Source organism: Panulirus ornatus, chromosome 1 (genome assembly GCF_036320965.1).
Source record: "Panulirus ornatus isolate Po-2019 chromosome 1, ASM3632096v1, whole genome shotgun sequence".
NCBI lineage: Eukaryota > Metazoa > Arthropoda > Malacostraca > Decapoda > Palinuridae > Panulirus > Panulirus ornatus.
Window position 1 is genome coordinate 8,762,689 of NC_092224.1, and position 12,126 is coordinate 8,774,814.

General features: G+C 39.7%; 1 protein-coding gene across 1 annotated transcript in view; it reads right to left on the bottom strand.

Annotated features, from left to right (window-relative positions):
- The window catches only part of LOC139755260 (condensin complex subunit 1-like), a 549,693-nt gene that overhangs the window by 27,651 nt on the left and 509,916 nt on the right, over nt 1-12,126 (bottom strand). The window lies entirely within an intron of this gene.

The following is a 12,126-nucleotide window of genomic DNA, read 5'->3' on the forward strand; positions in this document are numbered from 1 at the left end:
CCATCTTTGAATTACAAAAATTCATGCAACCTACACATTCAAAATCAATGATTCACATGGGTAACATCAACAATGACTACTGTAACTTTAGGACTAAAGTATTTACATTAACTCTCTTTAATTATCAACATTATCTTTAATCTACTCTCAGTAATATCATGTGGATCTCTTTTATTACAGTCCCAGGTGCAGAAATCTAAGGCAGGTAAGAAAAACAAGCAGGAGAGGGTACCAACAATATCCTGAAGTTGCTAGGTTATGAGTTTTGTGCCCTTGTAACCATACTGCTACATAACGGGGGAGATAATTTCCTTGACAGACAATTATAAGTTCAAATAAACCTAGTTATAATGAAAATGGATTTCCAACTGACATCCAATGGGGGAACAAATGTACTACTGGCATTCTGATAGGGTGTATGCTGAATATTCCACTTGAATGTATGGCAAGCATCTTTTCAGGAAGCAAGGAAAAGGTACTGAGAAGGTACAGGAGGATAAGTAACCTATCAGGATCTCCATTACGGGTAACAGGAGTTCTTTTGATTTGTTCATGAAGGCTTTAACTATACATTATGTTTATCAAAGATGAAGAGCAAGGGGAATGAAAAGCAGTTATATAAAAGGAAAAGCAATCTCCTTAGTAAATCAAAGGACCACTAGAATGCATTTTAGGCTAAGAGGAGTTATGTGCTAATTTTCCTTCTTTCATCATGACTGAACTCCACTTTTGTCTGACACAACTCCTGCCTCAACTATGGGAAGGGAGTTTTACACTTGATAGGCTTCAACTCTTGAACATTTTCTTCAAACATACAACTTCTTACATCTATGCCTGCATTAACCACATCTTCAGTCATTTCATTCCATTCATCCACCAATCTTCTTTACATCTTCTTTAACAAGTCTCTCTCTCTATATTTCTGATGCCTGTTCCCTTCTGGAACTTGCTCAAGTGGGTGGCCACGGCAACAGTCTCCATTATAAGTGAACTCCACTGCTGCTTCTTTGTTTTTAGTGCCTCATCCTTCACAGGCCACTGGCAGAAGGCTAGTCTAGTACAGTGTTGCAGAAACTCCTATTCATTGCTCCTACTGACAACTACCTAATGTTCCTACCTACCTACTACTTCTAACTAATGCTACTACCTGCTACTTCTATCTGTTGTTCTTACCATTTTGCCAAATGGCAGGGCTAGCAGCAGCACTCACCACAGGAAAATCTAGAGTTATGAAGAATGTGCTGTATTTATTAGGTAGTAGGTTGTTGACAATCCACCCAGGTTGGTACTACTGTCCTGAATGAGGAGTGTTAAAGTGGTGCCTGGAACCACCTTACAGTCTCCATGTCAAGACTGCTGGTCTTGTTTTCTGAATCATGGAAATGGGGCTAGTCCTACCATCTTATACACGCCATACACCCACTCAAACCTTGCTTATTACCATTATCATTATCACTTTTTTTCACATAAGCACTCTTGCCAATTCCTGCTCAATCAAACATTTATAAGTATCATCATGGAAGAGTCCATCAAATTTATGGACCCTAGTCCCTGGCATCATGGGATGCTAAGAATCTCCGGGTTTCTGCCTGACTCTACTGCCAATGAGAGGGAGGGTTCTGGCAGTAGTAGTGGCTTCTCCCAAAACCTTTCCCTCTCTGTTAGACCTTCCATTTTTTCTGTTCACTATACCAACATTCATGGTCTCTCTAGTAACCTATACTCAGTTGAACACTATCTGTCTAATACCTCTCCTAACATCTTACTTTTCTCTAAGACACAGTTGTCTAATGACGTTCTTACTAGTCTGTTTTTCATATCTAACTATAGCCTCCACTCACAATTCTGGTTCAAAGGTGGTGTTTATGCTTATTCAAACATCAAGACATGTTGCATGCCCCAAGGACCTCGAGTCCCCAAACTTTGCTGTTATGTGGTTCAAGGTCTATCTCCCTACTACCAAACTTTTCCCGTGTTTTGCCTATTTCTCTCCTAATTCAATAAATTCTATATCTATCTTCAACTACCTCAAGTCTATCCATGAGACTGTGATATCCTCTCACCCACAAGCCAAGATCCTCTACCTCGGGATTTCAACGTTCACCATAGGGAATGGCTGAATTCCCCCCAAACAGATGATGGAGGGATTGAAGCCCTCACCATTTCCATTCTCAAAGATTCTGAGCAAATTATCTCCCATCCTACCGATATTCCTGACTACTGTGACCACTCTCCTAAATACACAATACACAATATCACCCTCAATTGGTTCATCTGATCACTCTCACAAATGTATCTGTTCTCACAGTACCTCCCCCTCCAGCAGCCCCTTCTAAGCATAAATACTGGCACCTCAAACATAGCTGACTGGAATAACTTACATAACTTCTTTTCTGACTTTCTTTTGGTAAATTACTGTCTCTTATGGGGTGATGCTTCTGTCTCTGCCAAACACATAGCTGAGGTTATTTATGCGGAATGGAAGCATTTATCCCCTCTTCCTCCATGACGACCTCTTCATCCAATCCCTGGTTCAAATGCTCCTGTTCTGAGGCCATTCAGACAAGGGATCAAGCATACTGGGCATTACAAAATGTTATCCATGAGGTGAAGCATTCCTTTACTCAAAGTGCAATAATCCCTCTTTGTCAACCAATGATAGTCTTTCTGGTCTTTAGCTAAGGGCATCTCTAACTTCTGTCACTCAACCTTTCCAGATCACTTTTCCTTTCTGATGATACTATAGTTGTCTCTCCCACTGACAAAGCCACTCTCTTCGGTTCCCATTTCTCCTCCAACTCCATCATGGATGACTCTAACATTCCTTCATCCCCTGATGCTCATCTTACTAATCCTATGCCTCTTCCCATAATCTCTTTATGGACTGTCCAAAAGCACTTCTTTCTCTGGTCACAAGGAATGCTTATGGTCTTGATGGCATCCATCCCCTGTGTACTGAAAAAGTGTGCCTCTGAACTCGCACCTGTGCTTGTTCATCTGTTCTGTTTCTGTGTAACCAAATTTTTCCTTCATGGAAACATGCTGGTTCAATCCATTGACAGCACGTCAACCCCGGTATAACACATTGTTCCAATTCACACTATTACTTGCATGCCTTTCACCCTCCTGCATGTTCAGGCCCCGATCACTCGAAATCTTTTTCACTCCATCTATCCACCTCCAATTTGGTCTCCCACTTCTCCTCGTTCCCTCAACCTCTGAAAATATATCCTTTTGGTCAATCTTTCCTCACTCATTCTCTCCATGTGCCTAAACCATTTCAAAACACCCTCTTCTGCTCTCTCAACCACACTCTTTTTATTTCCACACATCACTCTTACCCTTACATTACTTACTCGTTCAAACCACCTCACACCACATATTGTCCTCAAACATCTCATTTCCAGCACATCCATCCTCCTGCGCACAACTCTATCCATAGCCCATGCCTCGCAGCCATACAACGTTGCTGGAACCAATATTCCTTCAAACATACCCATTTTTGTTTTCCGAGATAATGTTCTCGACTTCCACACATTCTTCAAGGCTCCCAGAATTTTTGCCCCCTACCCCACCCTATGATTCACTTCTGCTTCCATGGTTCCATCCGCTGCCAGATCCACTCCCAGATATCTAAAACACTTCACTTCCTCCAGTTTTTCTCCATTCAAACTTACCTCCCAATTGACTTGTCCCTCAACCCTACTGTACCTAATAACCTTGCTCTTACTTACATTCACTCTCAACTTTCTTCTTTGACACACTTTACCAAACTCAGTTACCAGCTTCTGCAGTTTCTCACATGAATCAGCCACCAGCGCTGTATCATCAGCGAACAACAACTGACTCACTTCCCAAGCTCTCTCATCCACAGCAGACTGCATACTTGCCCCTCTTTCCAAAACTCTTGCATTCACTTCCCTAACAACCCCATCCATAAACAAATTAAACAACCATGGAGACATCACACACCCCTGCCGCAAACCTACATTCACTGAGAACCAATCACTTTCCTCTCTTCCTACACGTGCACATGCCTTACATCCTCGATAAAAACTTTTCATTGCTTCTAAGAACTTGCCTCCCACACCATATATTCTTAATACCTTCCACAGAGCATCTCTATCAACTCTATCATATGCCTTCTCCAGATCCATAAATGCTACATACAAATCCATTTGCTTTTCTAAGTATTTCTCACATACATTCTTCAAAGCAAACACCTGATCCACACATCCTCTACCACTTCTGAAACCACACTGCTCTTCCCCAGTCTGATGCTCTGTACATGCCTTCACCCTCTCAATCAATACCCTCCCATATAATTTACCAGGAATACTCAACAAACTTATACCTCTGTAATTTGAGCACTCACTCTTATCCCCTTTGCCTTTGTACAATGGCACTATGCACACATTCCGCCAATCCTCAGGCACCTCACCATGAGTCATACATACATTAAATAACCTTACCAACCAGTCAACAATACAGTCACCCCCTTTTTTAATAAATTCCACAGCAATACCATCCAAACCTGCTGCCTTGCCGGCTTTCATCTTCTGCAAAGCTTTTGCTACCTCTTCTTTGTTTACCAAATCATTTTCCCTAACCCTCTCACTTTGCACACCACCTCGACCAAAACACCCTATATCTGCCACTCTATCATCAAACACATTCAACAAACCTTCAAAATACTCACTCCATCTCCTTCTCACATCACCACTACTTGTTATCACCTCCCCATTAGTCCCTTTCACTGAAGTTCCCATTTGCTCCCTTGTCTTATGCACTCTATGTACCTCCTTCCAAAACATCTTTTTATTCTCCCTAAAATTTAATGATACTCTCTCACCCCAACTCTCATTTGCCCTCTCTTTCACCTCTTGCACCTTTCTCTTGACCTCCTGCCTCTTTCTTTTATACATCTCCCACTCATTTGCACTTTTTCCCTCCAAAAATCGTCCAAATGCCTCTCTCTTCTCTTTCACAAATAATCTTACTTCTTCATCCCACCACTCACTACCCATTCTAATCAACCCACCTCCAACTCTTCTCATGCCACAAGCATCTTTTGTGCAAGCCATCGCTGCTTCCCTAAATACATCCCATTCCTCTCCCACTCCCCTTACCTCCTTTGTTCTCACCTTTTCCATTCTGTACTCAGTCTCTCCTGGTACTTCCTCACACAAGTCTCCTTCCCAAGCTCACTTACTCTCACCACTCTCTTCACCCTAACATTCTCTCCTCTTTTCTGAAAACCCCTACAAATCTTCACCTTCGCCTCCACAAGATAATGATCAGACATCCCTCCAGTTGCACCTCTCAGCACATTAACATCCAAAAGTCTCTCTTTCGCGTGCCTATCAATTAACACGTAATCCAATAACGCTCTCTGGCCATCTCTCCTACTTACATACGTATACTTATGTATATCTTGCTTTTTAAACCAGGTATTCCCAATCACCAGTCCTTTTTCAGCACATAAATCTACAAGCTCTTCACCATTTCTGTTTACAACACTGAACACCCCATGTATACTAATTATTCCCTCAACTGCCACATTACTCACCTTTGCATTCAAATCACCCATCACTATAACCCAGTCTTGTGCATCAAAACCACTAACACACTCATTCAGCTGCTCCCAAAACACTTGCCTCTCATGATCTTTCTTTTCATGCCCAGGTGCATATGCACCAATAATCACCCATCTCTCTCCATCAACTTTCAGTTTTACCCATATCAATCTAGAATTTACTTTCTTACACTCTATCACATACTCCCACAACTCCTGTTTCAGGAGTAGTGCTACTCCTCCCCTTGCTCTTGTCCTCTCACTAACCCCTGACTTTGCTCCCAAGACATTCCCAAACCACTCTTCCCCTTTACCCTTGAGTTTCGTTTCACTCAAAGCCAAAACATCCAGGTTCCTTTCCTCAAACATATTACCTATCTCTCCTTTTTTCTCATCTTGGTTACATCCACACACATTTAGACACCCCAATCTGAGCCTTCGAGGAGGATGAGCACTCCCCGCGTGACTCCTTCTTCTGTTTCCCCTTTTAGAAAGTTAAAATATTATTTTGCTTTGTTGCTGTCTCCCGCTTTAGTGCAAGGAAACAGACGAAAGAATGGCCCAACCCACCCACATACACATGTATATACATACACGTCCACACTCGCAAATATACATACCTATACATCACAACGTATACATATATATATACACACAGACATATACATATATATACATGTTGGAAAGGATCACAATTTTGCGCGTGATCAAGATATTCCTATGAGTCCCCGGGGAAAATGAAACACGAAAAGTTCCCAAGTGCACTTTCGTGTAATAATCACATCATCGGGGAGACACAAGAGAGAAATATAATAGTCAGTTGATATACATCGAAGAGATGAAGCTAGGATGCCATTTGGTAAACATGTGATTGTCCAAAACATACGAGTGTTCATAAACTTATCATTTTACAAATCTTATCAACAATAAAGTTATCTAATTTGTATAGACCATCACTAATATTAAGATTATGATTCTTTGTGTATTCAATAATAGAAGATTCAATGATATTTCTCTTGGTAATAGAGTTAGAGTTGATAACTGAGATGGCATTACTCCAGTCATAGTGTTTAGCATGATTAAACAAGGCATTTGATTCTTGTCTCGTTCTTATACTATATTTATGTTGCTTAAGTCTAACAGAAAGAGCCTTGCCAGTTTGACCAACATAAAAATTTATCACAGTCTCCACAAGGCACTTTATAGATGCATCCAAGGGAATTTTCTGGTGAATTCCTGATTAAGATATTCTTTATAGTATTATTGTTGCTAAAGGCAACATTTACATTAAAGGATTTAAGCAACATGGGAAGCAAAGTGAAATTATTATTAAAAGGGAGAACTAAAAGATTCTTGGTGTCAATGGGAGGTTTGGGCTCAACTCTATAAAATGATTTCTTTGCTAACTTAAGGGATTTATCAATGAAAGATCTAGGGTTTTTTAACTTAGATCCAATAGAATATATCTTCTCAAACTCATTATCTATAAACTCTGGACTGCAAATCCGTAATGCCATAAGGAACGTAGATTGAAATGATGATAATTTAACTCAGTCATGTTGAGATGAGTAATAATGGATATATGAGCATACATTGGTGGGTTTTCTGTATATGCTAAAATTAAACTTGTTTCCTTGTCTATGGATCATGCAATCTAAAAATGGTAACATACCATTATTTTCATTTTCTACAGTAAATTTGATGGAAGGTACTAAATTGTTAAGTAAGGGGAGAAATATTTGTAAATTTTCATTTGTTGGCCAAACACAAAGAACATCATCTACATACCTAAACCAAATTGCATTAGAAGGTAAGATATCCTTTAGTAATTCTGTTTCAAAAAATTCCATATAAAGATTACTCAGTACAGGTGAAAGAGGGTTACCCATTGCCACACCAAATTTTTGAGCATAATAATCTCCATTAAATTGAAATACAGTCTTTTATACACAATTTTATCAGTTCAATGAAATTCTCACTTCAATAAAGAAATGAAGTTGTTGAAAGGGAACATTTCTTTTATCAAAAGTTTGTCATCTTTGTCCCCTTCATTGCCATATATGTATGGACTTATCAAAACACATAAACAGAATTTTCCAGCAAGACCTATAATGAGTTCAGTAGGCTCCATCACAAATAAATTGTCAAAATGGTTAGTTTCTATATCAAGCCCTTTAGTGGGTAAGGTATCAAATTCTAATATCATAAACAATGTGGATTTAGTCAACAAGCTAAACAGTATCAATGTTAATTTTGATTTCAAACTAGTTAGCTTTGATGTTTCCTCACTTTTCACTAAAGTTCCAGTTGATGACCTTTTAGAATATTCATTTGATGTCTTGGATGATATTCATTTACCTGTTTCAAAGTCTAATTTCACTGAACTGATAAAATTGTGTATAAAAGACTGTGTATTTCAATTTAATGGAGATTATTATGCTCAAAAATTTGGTATGGCAATGGGTAACCCTCTTTCACCTGTACTAAGTAATCTTTATACGGAATTTTTTGAAACAAAATTACTAAAGGATATCTTACCTTCTAATGCAATTTGGTTTAGGTATGTAGATGATGTTCTTTGTGTTTGGCCAACAAATGAAAATTTACAAATATTTCTCCCCTTACTTAACAATTTAGTACCTTCTATCAAATTTACTGTAGAAAATGAAAATAATAGTATGTTACCATTTTTAGATTCCATGATCCATAGACAAGGAAACAAGTTTAAGTTTAGCATATACAGAAAACCCACCAATGTATGCTCATATATCCATTATTACTCATCTCAACATGACTGAGTTAAATTATCATCATTTCAATCTATGTTCCTTACGGCATTATGTATTTGCAGTCCAGAGTTTATTGATGATGAGTTTGAGAAGATATATTCTATTGGATCTAAGTTAAAGTACCCTTGATCTTTCATTGATAAATCCCTTAAGTTAGCAAAGAAATAATTTTATAGAGTTGAGCCCAAACCTCCCATTGACATCAAGAATCTTTTAGTTCTCCCTTTTAATAAAAATTTCACTTTGCTTCCCATGTTGCTTAAATCCTTTAATGTAAATGTTGCCTTTAGCAACAATAATACTATAAAGAATATCTTAATCAGGAATTCACTAGAAAATTCTCTTGGATGCATCTATAAAGTGCCTTGTGGAAAATGTGATAAATTTTATGTTGGTCAGACTGGTAAGAATCTTTCTGTTAGACTTAAGCAACATAAATATAGTATAAGAACGGGACAAGCATCATATGCCTTGTTTGATCATGTTAAAAACTATGATCATTGTATTGACTGGAGTAATGCCATCTCAGTCATTAACTCTAACTCTATTACCAAGAGGAATATCATTGAATCTTCTATTATTAAATACACAAAGAATAATAATCTTAATATCAGTTATGGTCTATACAACTTAGGTAACTTTATTGTTGATAAGATTTGTAAAATGATAAGTTTATGAACGCTCGTATGTTTTGGACAATCACATGTTTACCAAATGGCGTACTACTGACTGTTATATTTCTCTCTTGTATCTCCCCTGATGATGTGATTATTACACGAAAGTGCACTTGGGAACTTTTCGTGTTTCATTTTCCCTGTGGACTCATAGGAATATATATACATGTACATAATTCACACTGTCTGCCTTTATTCATTCCCATCGCCACCCCGCCACACATGAAATAACAACCGCCTCCCCCCCTCATGTGTGCGAGGTAGCATTAGGAAAAGACAACAAAGGCCACATTCGTTTACACTCAGCCTCTAGCTCTCATGTAATAATGCACCGAAACCACAGCTCCCTTTCCACATCCAGGCCCCACCCAACTTTCCATGGTTTACCCCAGACGCTTCACATGCCCTGGTTCAATCCATTGACAGCACATCAACCCCGGTATACCACATCGTTCCAATTCACTCTATTCCTTGCACGCCTTTCACCCTCCTGCATGTTCAGGCCCCAATCACTCAAAATCTTTTTCACTCCATCTATCCACCTCCAATTTGGTCTCCCACTTCCCCTCGTTCACTCTACCTCTGACACATATATCCTCTTGGTCAATCTTTCCTCACTCATTCTCTTCATGTTACCAAACCATTTCAAAACACCCTCTTCTGCTCTCTCAACCACACTCTTTTTATTACCACACATCTCTCTCACCTATTATTACTTACACGATCAAACCACCTCACACCACATATTGTCCTCAAGCATCTCATTTCCAGCACATCCACCCTCCTGCGCACAACCCTATCCATAGCCCATGCCTCGCAACCATATAACATTGTTGGTATCACTATTCCTTCAAACATACCCATATTTGCTTTCCGAGATAATGTTCTCGACTTCCACACATTCTTCAACGCTCCCAGAATTTTCGCCCCCTCCCCCACCCTATGATTCACTTCCACTTCCATGGTTCCATTCGCTGCCAAATGCACTCCCAAATATCTAAAACACTCCACTTCCTCCAGTTTTTCTCCATTAAAACTTACCTCCCAATTGACTTGACCCTCAACCCTACTGTACCTAATAACCTTGCTCTTATTCACACTTACTCAGTTTTCTTGTTTCACACACTTTACCAAACTCAGTCACCAGCTTCTGCAGTTTCTCATATGAATCAGCCACCAGTGCTGTATCATCAGCGAACAACGACTGAGTCACTTCCCAACAGACTGCATACTTGCCCCTCTTTCCAAAACTCTTGCATTCACCTTCCTAACAACCCTATCCATAAACAAATCAAACAACCATGGAGACATCAAACGCCCCTGCCGCAAACCTACACTCACTGAGAACCAATCACTTTCCTCTCTTCCTACACGTACACATGCCTTACATCCTCGATAAAAACTTTTCACTGCTTCTAATAACTTGCCTCCCACACCATATATTCTTAATACCTTCCACAGAGCATCTCTATCAACTCTATCATATGCCTTCTCCAGAGCCATAAATGCTACATACAAATCCATTTGCTTTTCTAAGTATTGCTCACATACATTCTTCAAAGCAAACACCAGATCCACACATCCTCTACCACTTCTGAAACCACACTGCTCTTCTCCAATCTGATGCTCTGTACATGCATTCGCCCTCTCAATCAATACCCTCCCATATGATTTCCCTTGAATACTCAACGAACTTATACCTCTGTAATTTGAGCACTCACTTTTATCCCCTTTGCCTTTGTACAATGGCACTATGCAAGCATTCCGCCAATCCTCAGGCACCTCACCATGAGTCAAACATACATTAAAAAACCTTACCAACCAGTCAACAATACAGTCATCCCCTTTTTTAATAAATTTCACTACAATACCATCCAAACCCGTTGCCTTGCTGGCTTTCATCTTCCGCAAAGCTTTTACTACCTCTTATCTGTTTACCCAATCTGTTTACCCAATGGTCCTAGGACAGAGCCTTATAGCACTCTGCTGGTGAACTTGACCCATTTTGAGAAGACTACTCTGGCATGTGCCTTCTGTTCCCTTCCACTTAGATAATCTTCTATCCATCAAAGGAGTTCCTCCAAATTCCTCCTTGATGATCCAGCTTCTTAATCAGCCTGCCAGGTGGTACAGTCCAGTTACAAACAACCCACCCAGCCTTCTCTTTTGTCTATGATACTATTTCTCTCTCACAGATAATCTGAGTTTTCATACATGACCTCTTCAACCTAAAATTATGCAGTCTCTCACTTTCAACTTCCACTACTTCCTTGCAAAAATCGTGCAAATGCCTCTCTCTTCTCTTACACTAAAAATCTTACTTCTTCATCCCACCACTCACAACCCATTCTAATCTGCCAACCTCCCACCTTTCTCATGCCACATGCATCTTTTGCGCAAGCCAACACTGCTTGCCTAAATACATCCCTTTCCTCCCCCACTCCTCTCACGTCATTTGCTCTCACCTTTTGCCATTATGCACTCAATCTCTTCTGGTACTTCCTCACAAAAGTCTCCTTTCCAAGCTCACTTACTCTCACTACTCTCTTCTCCCCAGCATTCTCTCTTCTTTTCTGAAAACCTCTACAATCTTCACCTTTGCCTCCTCAAGATAGTGATCAAACAGCCCTCCAGCTGCCCCTCTCAGCACCTTATCATCCAAAAAGTCTCTCTTTTACACCCCTATCAATTAACACATAAGCCAATAACGCTCATTGGCCATCTCTCCAACTCACATATGTATACTTATGTATATCTCTCTTTTCAACCTAGGTATTCCCATTACCAGTCCTTCTTCAGCACACAAATCCACCATTTCCATTTACAACACTGAACTCCCCATGTACATCAATTATACCCTAAACTGCCACATTACTCACTTTTGCATTCAAATCGCTCATGACCGTAACCCGGTCTCAAGCAACAAAGCTGCTAACACTCTCTCTCAGCTGCTCCCAAAACACTTGCCTCTCATGATCTTTCTTCTCATGACCAGGTGCATAGGCACCAATAATCACCCATCTCTCTCCATCCACTTTCAGTTTTACCCACATCAATCTGGAATTTACTTTCTTACAGTCTATCACAT